Source organism: Haliotis rubra, unplaced genomic scaffold (assembly GCF_003918875.1).
Source record: "Haliotis rubra isolate DU_JTF1 unplaced genomic scaffold, ASM391887v1 Scf1159, whole genome shotgun sequence".
In the NCBI taxonomy this organism is placed as follows: Eukaryota; Metazoa; Mollusca; class Gastropoda; order Lepetellida; family Haliotidae; genus Haliotis; species Haliotis rubra.
In genome coordinates, this window is record NW_025765069.1 from 132,943 (window position 1) to 145,256 (window position 12,314).

The following is a 12,314-nucleotide window of genomic DNA, read 5'->3' on the forward strand; positions in this document are numbered from 1 at the left end:
TCGACATTGGTGTATCGACCAGTGATGGGGAAGGTGTCATTGGCTTTGACCAAACTATCGGCGATGACAGGAGGAACTGCGCTGTCAATGAATCTCAGACCGTTGGAGCGAGAACGAGATGTATTTTTCCATGTTGTTGGGGATGCACTTGATATCACCGTCCACCTTCGAGATGGCCTGCATGATCAGGTGGGCATCGTACCCTCTCAGATTGTGGAAGACCACGCGGGGATGTTGATTGTTTTAGGGTTGATTCTAAGCTGGAGATTGCACGCGTTATGGGCGGCACCTCGGTACCGGCCGGTGATGTGGCAGTGATCTCTCACAACATCCCCATTCAGCGGCCCCTGACATATATGGCAATTCTCAGCTTGCGCTTGTGGGCGACTTGGTCCTTCCGGTCATGCGCATGGGGGCAGCGGTGTACAGCCTTTTTCCTAATGATTTTCTCTTCCTGTTGCAAACACATCAGGAATCGTTCGGCCGCGCCAGGACCTCGGTAGATGACTGGAGCATTCGTTTGTCCATCACATCGGACGACCACGTACCCAAACCCGCAGGCTTGGTGTTCTTGGGTCTTGCACGTAAAACTTTGCTCAGTGTTGGGCACGTCGTGGCCGACCCGTTTGATGAGGGCCGGTCTCGCGTAGATCATGTAAGGCACAGGCATCTGATGTTTGTGGTTGGTGAATTTCAAGATGTTGTCGCCTTCCTTAGGCATGTCAATTCGGATCGCCGTCTCTCCTACACCTAAGCAATCCCCCTGGTGTGCTTGCAGCAGGTCGGCTCTCGTAAAACCGTGCAGACATCGTTCGCAGAAGTGTTTCTTTTCTCTGTGCATCGATTGATCGTGCAACAGCCGGCTCAGATTTTTTATTGCCGTGTAGTGATACTGGCCGTCTTTTTCGATGAGGAATATATTGGTTCTATACGTTTTATCACCCACAGGGCTTATCCTATGCACGATGGTTTTGTCGCCTTCGTGGCCGAACACGTTGACGGCCACCTTGTTCTGCTTTTCGAATTGCGCCCAGTAGGAGATGGGTGTTAAGCGTTCTACACCCGTGAAGTCGAACCCGGATTCTTCGATCGATGGATAGCTGGAACGCCTGCCCGGATTGCCCGTTGGTTCATGCGTAGCAGCTATGACCGCCACCACCGCTGTGTCGTTAACATACATTCGCCTTGGGTTTTGGGGTTAACGAGGGCCTTTTTAGCCTTGAAATGCTTGGGCACCGGTATGTGCAACCCACCTTTGAGCGGCATGTAGTTCGCTATGTCGAGATAAACGGTGTTGATTTTGTCTACCACCCATCCAGAGCCCATATGGGTATATCTCTCCAACGACTCTTGTATTTTCTGCAACGATGCGTCGATGGAGGATTCAATCAATTCTGGTTGGGTTAGGACTTCCTGCTTGCCTCTGAAATAAGGTGCAACGTACTCAGTACTGCCGTCCGTATTCTGTTTTTGGAGCTCCATTTTCATCGTTAGTTGGTACTTGATGCTTTTCAAGTCGCCTAGTTCTTCGCGGAGTTTACTAGCGATGGGGGGTTTGACTGTACCGGTATCGATATTGGAATCAACCGTCATTATCCAACCCCGGAGATACTTACCCACGGCATGCTCCGTCTGCACAAATCTCAACTCGACTGGCCTGGTGTCTTCCAGCAAGGTGATCAGCTCGGCTCTTCTCATGCGGGAATAACCCTTCAATCCGCGTTCTTTAGCATGGAGTTTGAGGTCTCGCATGGTAGGGGGCTTGGTATATTTCATATCGAGCAAGGTGAGCAGTTGGGGTTTCCTAAGGCGGGAATAACCCGTCAGTCCACGACTTTTGGCGAGAGCTTTGAGTTCGATGGCAGTAGTCATGGTGTATACCATATGCGGAGCCACATGTCTAATAGGGCGTTTTCAATGTGCAGATAACCCTGTCAGCTTTCAAAAAATGAAGCGCACCTTAAACTTTCGTCCTGAGCAGTCGGTTACGTTCGTTGAGGTAGTCTTTCTTCTTATCGTAAATAAGTTGGTTTCGAACTACGTCCCTTCCATGGTCTTTGCACAACCCATAATGTCCTTTGACCCCTATGCCGCATACTTTGCAAACATAATTGATATGACCCTTTCTCACACAGTGGGCATGCGAGTGGCAATATTCAGTCATACAGCGTTTACCGCAGGCTGTCGGCTTGCCGAGCAATACCCATTTGCAATAATGGGTTCCCACGGGCCACATGGTGTATACCTTATGCGGAGTCAAATGTCTAAATGAATGTTACTACATGTGAAAGGGGTCCGGGGTTTGGGGTTTGGGTGTTGCTGGCTTGCTATGCTCCCAGGTCTTGTGGATGACCTTCCAGAGTAATACGGCAGCTATCGAAACATAGGTTAACCTTTGGGCTGATTCTACCATCTCCCGCACCTTCTGGATACCCAGACGGGTGTCTTCTTGTTCCTCTTCTATTTCCTCCAGGACTTCGTCATTGTCATCATCCTTATCCAACCTCGACAGGATGTCAACCAACAAATTCGACGATGTATTCGCGGTTTGATCCACACGAGCCTCGAGACTCCCCAGGCGATCGTAGAAGTCCTGGATGGTTGGTAACGTACTACCAGGTATTGTAACTTTCGAACTATCCCGAGTCACCTTTTGTGGTTCGCCGACCGGCAACGATACTTGTAGGTCATCGACTGGCAGTGATACTTCTGGTTCTTCGATTGGATCTCTCCATATGTCATAGAGTCTTGTGGACCCAATACCGAAGCGCTTTTTAACCTCATTTGCTGGGAGCACCCCTCGAAGGGAACGTATTTCTTGGATCTTATCCGAAGGTAAATCTCTTTTTGGTGGCATGGTTGTTTTTTCCTAGTTATATATATACCCATACTTCCTATATGCCTATATGGGAATCCCAATCCTCTCCCAGGAATCCCAATCCTCTCCCAGGAATCTCCTAGCAATGCTTAGCAAATGCTTAGCAATACTTAGCAAATGCTTAGCAATGCTTAGCAATACTTAGCAAATGTTTAGTAATGCTTAGCAAATGCTTAGCAATACTTAGCAAATGCTTAGCAATACTTAGCAAACTTCTAGGTTCTGTCTAGTGTACCCCAGTATGTCTAGTGTTCCCATATAAACAATTTTTGCGAATGTAGATATACTGCGCAACCAAATGCCTTCAAAAAGACAACTATCACAATACCAAGTGGAGGAGATTCGCAAGATGCATGGAAAAGTCCCAGCACAAGAAACGAGACAACGATTCGGCATCGGTTCCAATCGACTACGCAAAATATGGAATACAGCCCCTGGAGGGAAAGCGTCGACCCCCAGCACAGACGCAGCCACTAGCGAGAGCGTATTGCCCGCTGTGCTCCCCGTCCAGGACTTCTATGAATGTTTGGGGAGGCTCGTGTGGTGATGTGGTGTGCATCGAATGTCTCTGCTCGAAGAGGAATTGGCCTATAATGACGCTCATAGTTCGCCTGTCACAGAATCCCCTTGGGGAACTTAGCATCTGGCGCCGTCCTCGTTCCCGCCCGGGGTTGCCGAAACTCTACAGATTTTAAGGCTCCTATGATGTGCATCGAATGGTGTCTCTGCTCGAAATTGTTAATTTATACTGGGGGCTGGAAGCGGAATAGATATATAATGACGCTCTTAATCGGCCTGTCACAGAACCCCCATTCCCTATACTACTGTTTCACTAATTTTCCCCAGACTTTTCTGGGGAAAACGGGTTTCAACAGCTGGGCTGCGCTCATAGCACGTGCGCAAGTAAATAGGCTTGCGCAGCTTGGAAGCGGGTTGTCGGGTGAATACTCGGTGAAGGCTTTGGTGTGAGCTATTTTCCTGATGTTTTGTTGATATCTCACAGGCGCGAGCTTTTTTATATGTTATGACAGTAAATTAACTGTTTATATAATTTCATTTGTCTATTTCACCACACGTTCTTCTTACCGAGTCACTTTCTCAGTTCGATACTTAAAAGCAATGTCATTATTTAGCCTTGACAGAATTTCTAACTGTGATTAGATATGTCGTTGTCACAGACAAAACTCAATGTCTTGTTTATTGACACCTGTGTGTCTGCCTGCCTGTCTGCTAATGACAATATTCAATACACAGCTGCTATCACTGACCACATGCAATTCGAACTTAACACCAATCAGGCTATACGCCATAAACAAAACGCATTGATTTATGGCCCGAGTTCGGTCTCTGTCACATTATGTAATTACACAGACAGGCAGGTGTGATACTTGAACACATGACATGTTATGATGTCTGTTGATTGCAAAATGTTATACACAAAAAATGAGCATGTATTTACAAAACCCAACATCACTATATATACACACACAATGAGCCGTGAAGGCGGCATCTGCTAATGAACCAGCCGTTACACTTGAGTGCACACCCACCCGCTCTGACTGGGTTCGGTATCCCGGCTGCTTCGTTTCGAGGGAGGTAAACCCATGTACAAAATATTGCACTTTTGATTTGCGATTATACGCTTATAATTTTGTTTATTTGTTTTTTCATAATCAGCAATGCATATTATATGTCATGAAGAAGTAATAATTGTGTTTTAATTATGTTTGATTTTTTGGTTGCATGTGACCTTTAAGACTTCAAGAAGATTTTTACTATGTTTAGATCTTAGGCTAAGGTGGCAGATAGATATGTAGATATAGATGAAGTCAAGGAAGTACTGCCTTATTGGTAAATACCACATTCAGGATCAGTGTACAGAGGAACCTTGTACCATTTCGAAGTACTGTACTGTTCCTAAGTGAAATGTTGAAATGACTGAAGTTATATATAGGCATTCCCAATGAAATCATTGTGAAGGATATAAATAGACGTTGAAGTCATCCTGTTTACAATAATTACTGATATTCCCAAGTGAAATCGTGAAGGACATATGTAATTATACATTTTAAGGGAGATAATCTTTCTACAAAGTATATGTATTTCCCAAATGAAATCATCCTGTTCACAATAAGTAGACATTTTCAGGTGATGTCATCAAGAAGAATACATATAGACGTTCACCAGTAAAATCATCCTGAAAAATATGGAGCCTTCCCAAATGAAACCATCTTGAAAAAAAAGATGGACTTTCCCATTCATAATAACAGCATATTGCCGAGGTGACGTTAACTTTTAACTCACTCACTCACTCATAATAACAGCACAACACTTGGTATGTGATTCATGGTGGTTCCTATTTCTTCTTGCAAACTGGCATCTTTTAGTGAAAAATATGTTCAGATTAAAAATCACACATAATTTAAAAAAAACCTATTCAAATATGAAATCAAGTCAGCGATAAACCAATCTGACGTGCTTTCATTAGTTTGCACCTGATTTTCAAGAAGCAGACACATGATTTCCTTGGCAGTTTGACTGTCAGTGATAGGTGGTCTGATGTGTTTGACAGTTTGATTGATAGGAGCTGTACGACTGGTTGACAGTCCTGACACAGCTTTGTATGGTCAGGGAGTTGGTGTGAGGAACGTTCTACCCCCCTGTCATCTTGTGTCATGTAGCTTGCCTGTCAACATGTCTCTATACTTGGTTCATCCTGTTAAGATTAAAATAGGCTGTTAAAAATAGTTCTTGGCACCATTTTGTCTTTTTTCTCTACAGCATCTTTTTGAATAAAATATACCGACATGTAGGGGAAGAGAAATAAGCTGATTATCTATCATATAATGGGTAGGCTTCTTAGAGGATTACTGCCAACGGATAAATATGGTTCCATTAAGGTCATTGAAGGATAAATATGCAAATGTAAATGATTACTAGGTACTAGCATAAGTTCCACTTTCAGTGAAAATGGACTATATTTAGTCAAACCCTTTCATTATGTGTATAGTTTGTAAGTTTTATTGGTTTATGTATATATGCAAAATTTACTGTAGGCAAACTTTGCATCAGGGGCGAAATAACTCGTTTCTTAAATAGTGATTGTAAGGCTGCTTCTCTCTCTTTCCCGGTACACAATTGAAGGGCCTTGTGTAGACTAATGCTTAGTCTCTGAATATGTCTAGTTTTGATAGTAACAAACAAGCCCATTTAAATTGAAAAGGAGCCCCAGGGAGACCAGAGATTCAGAACCTGAGGAAATCGAGACTTGTTTCATTTAGGGCTTTAGCACTGCAGAGAGGGCTAGGCAGTAGGGAAAATAATGTGGTTCAGGGACTGTGAGACAGACTAGGCCTTGTGTAGTTAAATAGGTCACATGCACTCTGTTGCAACTCAGCCATTGCATGTCACTCCAGATGGTGTAGGCTGTTCAGACCTATCAGCCCCAAGTTGGCCTGGCACAGATTAGGTTATGCATATGCCACTGTGATAACAGTAATAAAAAAAGGCCCAAAAGCAAACCAACAAAACCTTTAAAGGAGACTGTTTTCCCACCATGTGACAGTTGTATTGAGGTAGTGACCCAGAAGAAGCCTGTGTTAAAATCTACTGAAATTAATGTAAACATTCTGGATGTGGGAATGTTTGAATGGTAAATATCATGACGATTATGCATGTACAAGGTGAAGCTACACCTAAAGTAGTCAGTTTTTAGAGCTACATATATATAACTGGTGCATACATGGTTCAGGAGTTACACATTATGTTCTTGCATATATTTGATAAATCAGTACAGTGAGGTTGAATGCTCAGATATATTGCAGGGATTTACAGGACGCGAATTCCTGCATCCTATACGCATACAATTTCACATTAGACGCAACGAAATTTATTAGCGCATCCACAGGGATGCAGAAAAAGTCCAAATACTTTTTGTATAAATTCCAATCAAGTAACAATAAGTTATCACTGAGTTTGCAACTAGCTGGGTTATGGTATCATTTTAATTACTGTTACAATGTGATGATCATGGTACACAATACAATAACAGTATTAATAGTAATATTTAAGTGTCTAGGACCCCCATTTTGTAGTCCAGGACCCCTGAAAATTAAGAACATGAGTCCCAGGGACCCTGAAATACAGGACTCGAGGTAAATCCCTGATATTGGTAAGATGCATCTTCAATGCCTGTTAGTCGAAAAGTGGTACAAAATCATAATAAATGGATTACCTATGTTTTAAGCCTCAGGACATTTTATTATTATTATTATTATTCATGGTTCTTAAGATCATATCTTACATGTATGTTAGTTCTTATTATTATAAGTTTAATAAGGTAACTTGAGTGTGGTTCTCTTTCTGAGCCTTGTCGACCATTAACCCTGTTCTCAAGGTAGTATTGTTTTACAGGGATGATGCCATTTGGGCATGAACGTAAGTGTGAAGCAGTCATTGTATACCTGAGTACCTCTAACACTGTTGTAGTACTAATGGATCAAGATTTATCACCTCCCAGACTTATAGGAGGTGACACCTGTCAATCACAGCTGTGATTGTGTTACGTCTTACGAGGTAACGTTAACGTCACAAAGTTGTTTGTTGTCTCAATAATAATGCGCAGTTGGACATTTCAGACTTGACTTGTGTCGCATTTGGGTTTGTAAATGAGCATATCGTGTTGATGCTGAGTGACAGATGCAATCCTCAATCCTTTGAAGAATGCTATAATGAAACCAAATTATGTTGGTGATCTTTGCTCCATGTGTCAAGGGTTATTTCCTCAGCTGGGGTGTAGTCTTGTAACTCTGATGACACTACTAAATTGTTCAGTTTTAACATTAGCAAATGAGGTCAGACCTTTTGAATTATTTTCAAATGTTTGCGGGCTGTCTTCTTTCGATTATAACTTTTTTATTACTTTCTTTAGAAACGTTACAGAATTGTTTTTCAAAAGAACTTAAGTTACATAGTTTCCTATTTTTAGTTTGTTTTTGAAAATCAGTCTTGTACAAAATGTCAAATGGTTTTGAAAATTATTGCAGCTTTATTCAGAAATGTAGCATTTCATTGTAAGAAAGTGACAGAAAACCAGGCTTTTAGGTCTTCAGGAAGTCTCACACGTTTTAACAACTGTTGTGAACGATCTACAGTCTGATGTGATCTACAGTCTGATGTGACTGTAACTTCAAGTGTAATGATCTGTATTCTCGATAGGGTCCATGCTTCATTGTTGACTGGCCATGTTTAATGATTTCTGTATTAAAATTATATCAAGCTGTATATCAACATTTACTGTTGATAGAAAAAATACATTTTTTTGTGGGAAGACATAACTCACAGCTGTACAACTGACAGTAGTGATCAGATGAGTAGTTAGTTCTTGTAGTAATTTATTATGTTGTAGGGTATGAATGGACAGAAACTCAAATAATTTTCCGACAAGATGTTTATATATTCCTAAGCATCAGTGCACTTCAAATTAAACTGGGAAGTGAAAGGGTCCTTGTCATAAATGACATTTTTAAAGGTAAGAGATAACACATTCTCTAACTTCAAATATCTATGATAGACCCAGACTCTAGAACTTTAATTTCTAATTCTGACTTTTGAACATATATGGTTTTGTAACAGTATTAGGTCTGTGTGCTAACCTCTAGATGTAGCTTTTCCTGTCATTTAATGTCGATTCATCTATCAGACTAACTGGACTTTCTGTAATTTTGTTGGAGTGAAACATGATAGATTGTGGTAATATTAGAAATTGTAAGGAGTTTAGATTCATGATAATCATGACTGTGATGACCTCAGTGTGTTGTGTTTGACAGACCGTGACAATTTGTCTATTTGCTCTGACATGCTGTGTTTGGCATGGAAACTATTTGACCTTTCAGCATGTAGTTAATTGAGGAAACACATGTTAGCAGATGACAATATAAGGTTAGTAGGTCAGGACATTGATCACTGCTTGGTTTTCCAGCAAAAACAATGTTACAATGCTAACCTTTGTATACATTTGCAGCTCTGAAAGTTACAAACATGTCACATGCAGAGTAGCCTTTCTCCAAGGCTGTAGTGAATATTAAGCCCATGGATGTATAGTCATTCCATCCTTCAAAGAGGCAAGTTTAGATATACAGACGGCAGGACAATGTGTTAATTTTATTTATATTTTTGTTTCAATTATCATTTAAACTATTAATTATTACCTTAAAGACTTGTGCAATCTACATGTAGAGGAGCATCTATTTGTATTACCATGCATATGCTTTTTTATTGCATTGTGTTTTTAGTAAGGAATATCTGAAAATGAGAGTCAACCATGTTACTGCATTTTGACAAAATATCGGTTGTGTGTAAGTAGAAAAATAGAAGACTGCAAAACCATTACATACATCTGCAGATTGGAGGGATGCTGGAGGAGTCAGATTTATTACTACAGTCACAATATACATTGTGTCACTACATGTTTCCATGTTTGATTTACTGCCAACCTTTTAATTTCATAGTATCTATTCCGAATCTCAGGATTAGGTTATAATCTTTCGATTCTTCTTTTGTATGTGTGTCAGATTCAGATGTGTTATTGAAAGAAATTTGGATGAACAGGTCCTAACTGAACACTTATTATCTCTACATGCTGAACGTTTTGTATTATAAATTGAATTTTGAATGGCACGTTTCTCCATGATAATGTAAAGATGGACACTTACAAACAATCAGTTAATCAGAATTAAAGGAGAGCCATTCAATCATCAATGATGTTATAATCATAGTGGCAGAACTGAGGTTTGCAAGGTATATATGGAATTGTGGGTTCAGTTTAAAGACTCATAGTAAAAAATCAGATGGTACATTTGATCCTGGGGTCATTATGGTATTATCACCTCATTCATGAAGTGCGTTTTGGTTTTTAAACCACACATAAATTCAGAAGTGAACCCTAACTTGTGAATACCTGATTTCCCTCAGATGTTATTTGCTAATGCAAAACATGACCAGGAAAATAAACAGTAAGGACAAAAGATCCCGTGTATACATACCCAGAATGACTCAGCTCAATCCAGTTGTTGTTATGGTAACCTGTCAGCTATTAAGTCCTATTTGATTAAAGTAGTGTTTCATGCTGTAGCCCAAGTTAATCTTTTGGTATTTAGTTATATTAATGCTTAGTTCCAAAAGGTTGTTTGCTAGTGTGTTTTTTTTTATTTTATGTGATGTAAATTATCTAACAGAAGAAGTGTTAAATAGGGTTCCCAAGATTTTTTACACAATGTTTCAGAATCTATGGTTGTGTGTTTTTTTGGTGACATGGCATGGCTTTGAGTTTCATTAGTAATTTTGAATCTTTGCTGCTTCTCCTCATCTGATCTGGAACATAGATGTTTATTTGTTGTGGTATTCAATTATTCTATTTTATAATTAGTATTCAAGTATTATGCATTGACAAGGTTTGTTCCTCTCTCACTAAGTGTTTGACTGTTATCACTATTTCTGTCTTAAGGCAGAGCCTTGTATGTTATTGACTGAATGGCCCATCTGCTATGCTGTACATTAGAGACTGCACACAAAATACCCTGCCTTGTTGTTGATCATCGTGTAACAGGAATATTGCTGAGTGTACAAACACCTTTCTTGGTAAGGGAATATTACTTAATGCACTGCTTCGAGAAAAGTTCATCTGTATCTCAGAAGGGAAAATCAGATGTCTGAGCACTGAAACCAAGGCCTTCTGACTGACATGCACACACAATCCCAATGGCCCTAAACTTACTGACTGAGTAATAAATCTGATGTCGCCACATCTGTCCACTTTTGAGACTGGCAAGCATTGATGGTCACTGATCTGAAGAAAGCTCATGACATTGACTCTTTATGGATTAGACACCTTGTGGCTAGTAACACCTGCTGCATGACACTTGGTTCTCTGGATGATGGATGCAGGTCAAGTATGCTAGAGAAATGCTGGTGAATATACTTGGAGATTGATGGTTTCTGATAATACTCACAGTATAAATAGTAGGGTGTCGCGATACGCAAATGTATTGATGCATCGATACATTTTTACTGACGATACGATACGCGATACATGCTTGCCTGTATCGATTCCTATTTTAAAACTTTATCGATTCAAATTTTTATGCTATATCCATCTCCTTCAAAGTCTTGATGGTAAAATTATACGAGACCGCTCCGATAAATAAATGTAGCTAGCTTTACTTAAAAAATAGGTTGGAAACTAACAGCTTTTGTGACATATAAAAGGGAAACTTGTGACTTGAGTTATTAGCAAAACTAACATGATTGTTACAAGAATTTATTAGTAAAGTATCTCAGATTTACATCCCTCTTTAAGCAGCCTTCCGCAAAAAGGCGCGAAAATTATGTATTGCGATACGTATCGTATCGTGACCTTAAAATCGTGATCACATCGTATCGTGAGATTGGTGTATCGTGACACCCCTAATAAATAGCAAGTTATCATTCACATTGAGTTTTGTACCCCGAGAAGATGTGGGTTAGAATTGGTCTTCAGTAACCCATGTTTGTCATAAGAGGCGACTAACAGGATCAAATGGTTAGACTCGCTGACTTGGTTGACACATGTCATTGTATCTCAACTGCGTACATTGAGACTCTTGCCAGTCCAGTCCCAACTATTTACAGACCACTACCATATTGCTGAAATATTGCTGAGTGTGGCGTTGAGTGAAACAAACAAACATTGAGTATTAAGAGTTTTCTTTGGTTATTCGTGTCCAGTCTATCGTGTGTTTTTAAACTTTACTGGACATTTTTATGTTATTGGTGTATCTATGTCTGTGCTGGCATGTACAATGTTACATAAATCCCAGGCACAGTATATGTGTCTTACTGAACAAGAAACAAGATATAGTGCCTGTGTTATGCATTATTCATGTCCGTATTGTTCATGTAAGTGTGACACCTGAATTAAATCGGTGTGTAAAGAAATACTGGCATGAAAAGGGTTTGTTGGGAAATTATGCAGTGTTACGCCATGTCTGGTTTTAATTTTTCTTTCATATGTGTACACCAATAACTCAACATTAATTGGGTAATGGAGATGAATGTTGGCTATGTTGTGCAAATATGCAGCTCAGCTGGAGCAGTGTTGGAGACTAAAAGGCGGGATTGTTAATGTATAATATACATGTGATATGAACACTATGAGTGTGGTGAACATTTGATTGGATTAGGACAACGTCAATGTTAGGTCAGCTTGGTCAGTTTCACCAAACATCACAACCCCAGAGTCTTCTCAATTGGTAATTTGCAATCAGTAATTCTGAATTTTTAATGCAAAAAGTTTCAGCAAAAGCTATGATGTGTGTTTATTGTTTAATTAGGACAAAGATCAGGGTCATGCAGACACTGTTTAGAATCACTTGCAGTCAACATTAAACTGTTTGATGTA

At 40.1% G+C, this 12,314-nt stretch overlaps 1 long non-coding RNA gene across 1 annotated transcript; it reads left to right on the forward strand.

Moving 5' to 3' along the window:
- Positions 1–3,094: 3,094 nt before the first annotated feature.
- Positions 3,095–11,411, forward strand: LOC124255874. Its single transcript, XR_006892779.1, has 3 exons — positions 3,095–3,107; positions 7,820–7,823; positions 10,899–11,411. It is a non-coding gene; the product is annotated as an uncharacterized LOC124255874 (long non-coding RNA).
- Positions 11,412–12,314: the final 903 nt, after the last annotated feature.